The sequence below is a fragment of the Beta vulgaris genome, chromosome 3 (genome assembly GCF_026745355.1).
Source record: "Beta vulgaris subsp. vulgaris cultivar EL10 chromosome 3, EL10.2, whole genome shotgun sequence".
In the NCBI taxonomy this organism is placed as follows: Eukaryota; Viridiplantae; Streptophyta; class Magnoliopsida; order Caryophyllales; family Amaranthaceae; genus Beta; species Beta vulgaris.
Window position 1 is genome coordinate 37,168,315 of NC_079204.1, and position 3,139 is coordinate 37,171,453.

Below are 3,139 nucleotides of genomic sequence, written 5' to 3' on the forward strand. Positions count from 1 at the left end.
TCACAACAACTATTGAATTTCATAAATTGATGGATAAAAAATTGCTTGACCAATCTACTAAGCAACAATATTATCGACCACATTTGATTTGATGCAGCCACTGCCTTCACTCCTTGCTTGTTACACATAATGTATTTGAATACAATAGTCTCATCCTTTGCTCGAGTCTCGGTAGACATTCTAGTATCAAACCCACACGCTACAACATATACATTATAAAAGTTTGTTGCATCTTTAAGACTGTCAAAAATCTACCAAACTTTAGGAATTAATTCTGCTGGAACAACTCGAGTGAACTCATGTTCTCCGCATGGGGTGATGTCTGTACTTCATTTAGGTGGTGTAGACAGATTTAACGACGCAATGTTTATGCTTTGCGTAGAGTAGTTACTAGTTCCTGCCTGTGCATATTAAATAGGTATACAATTCAAAGTATTGCACACATAAAAGATATGGCAATAAATTCCTATAACTCTAATCAAGAGTGTCTATAACTCTAATCATTACTTTATATAACTCTAAAAAAGTCGTACAATAAGAACATTAATAAACTTCCCAAGAGCCCATTCAAGGTGTTAAACACAGTTGAATCAAAATATTGTCAAAACTATATCATATAATGCTTTTCTATCTTATATTATAGTTTTAGAATATATAAGAACTACATCTTTTTATTGTTGTTCTTTTAGTTATATTATTGTACAGGTTGATATAAAATCAGGTTATTGCATCCTAATTAGCAGTACTCCATGAGGTAGACTCTGAAGTCACAAAAATGAACACAATTGTCATGGCAATAGATTCGCAGGTTCTAATTTTTCTCAAAGTTACATTCTCTTGTTAAAAAATATACATGAAAAGAAGTAAGAGATACATTCTCTTGTTAAAAAATATACATGGAAATATACATGAAAAAATATACATTATCACGGTGATATACACTCCTTCATTTTATCCTCCTTTAAATCTTTTGTATTATGATAACTCTAATTAGTTTTCCTATAACTCTGAACAAGTGTTGGTGTAACTCTAATGACTATTTCTTATAACTCCAAAAAAGTGATTGTACAATTCTTAAACATGTATCAGCATATCTGTAATAAATATAATCTATTTAATTATTAATTAGAATCAAAAGTAATTGATTAGAATTTAAAAGTATTATGATAACTCTAATTAGTTTTTCCTATAACTCTGAACAATTGTTTGCATAACTCTAATGACTATTTCTTGTAATTCTAATTAAAGAAGTGATTATACAATTCTTAAACATGTGTCACCATAACTATAATTATTATTTCATATACCTCTAACTACTCATTTGTATAACTCTAAAGAAGTATTGCCATATATAATTGTAATTATCATCAAAGAAAATAAGTTAGTATTATGCTAACTCTAATTAGAAGTACCTAACAAGTAATGTCATAACTATAATTAGAACTCTTATGACTAGTCAAATACTCCTGTAACTCTAATTAGTAATTCATATAACTCTAATCAAATAATCCTATAACTCTAATTAGATCATACATAACAAGTAATGTCATAACTATAATTGGAACTCTTATGACTAGTTAAATACTCCTATAACTCTAATTAGTAATCCCTATAACTCTTATCAAATACTCCTATAACTCTAATTACAACGTACATAACAAGTAATGCCATAACTATAATTATAACTTTTATGACTAATAAAAAACTCCTATAACTCTAATTAGTAATTCCTATAACTCTCATCAAATACTATTGTAACTCTAGTTAGAAGGTGAATATAAGTTTGCAAAAATATTTTCTTTTATTGATGTTTGAGTATTGTAGTGTAACCTTTTTGTCTTATATACGTGATAAGCTAACACCATCATGATAAATGTGGATGCACTTAATTTTATTCCCCTGCGTCATTATCTGTGCAATAGTATGGAATTTGTCAACATGTTTGAGGAAGTCGATAACTCATAATTGGATAAGAGGTGGAATTTCCAGCCACCATTCAACACCAAAAGTCATATATTAGATGAATGAGTAGTTCAAATGTATATGGGAAGCATCTTTCTGTGATGCTTCCTCATACTTGCACGAAAACGAAAAAAACAGAAAAATAACCAACGCCTGTAATTAAAGAACCAAAACAGTGGATTTGTTGTAAATATTTGTTGCGAAAAGTTTATTAACTTTGTTGCGTAAATTTCAGATTTGTTCTCCTTATAATTATAAACAAATTTCGAAAAAAGAGAAGCATACAAATTCATCAATATAAACTAACCTTCATGCGATGCTGTTATTTCCCTAGGAACACTATAAGAGGGGGGGGGGTGAATTGTATGTGTAGAAATAAACGTAACTTTTTGCGGAAATTTAAACTTAAACAAATAAACAAGCTAGAGGGACACAAGGGATTTTTACGAGGAAAAACTTCTTGGGCCCAACAAGAAGAAACAACCTCGACCACTAGGGATTTTATACTCAACTCTTTCACTAAGTAGGCCAAACAACTTTGTTACAACCTAATTCTATTCTCGAGCCACACCTTGAGTTCCTAAACTCAAGTTCCTGAGCCACTATTCCCTTAACAGCAGTTCCTCTCAGCTTCACTCGAAGTTTTCCCACTCTTACTAGCTTTACTCAAAGCTTCTCTCTTACAGAACTTCACTCAAAGTCCCCTTACCCCAAAAACCAAAATACAATTGATCGAAATAAGCTTAGTGGAATTATAAGTAAAGAACAAATGGATATTATGAGAGAATGAAGGCACTGACACTTAATTAGTTAAACTCACTTAATTACTTAGTCAGACACACTTTGGAACTTACTTAGACTTCAATATTTATAGCGACAGTAATATAGAACGTGGGAACTAAAATCGTGTTCATGATAAAAACCATTATCCCATGATGTTCCTTCCATAAAGGAACACGTTCCATAACACATCCCATGATCCCATGATCTTTACTTGGACGTGGACATGTTTTAATTACTGCTCCTAGAATATAGGAACTACTAGAGCATTATTCGAAAATCAATTTTAATTTAAAACAGATTTAATGTTAAAACTGAAATTAAATCTTTAAGAAAATATTATCTTTTAAATAAAATCCTTTTTTTTAAAACCGAATAATATTTTCCTTCTCTTTTT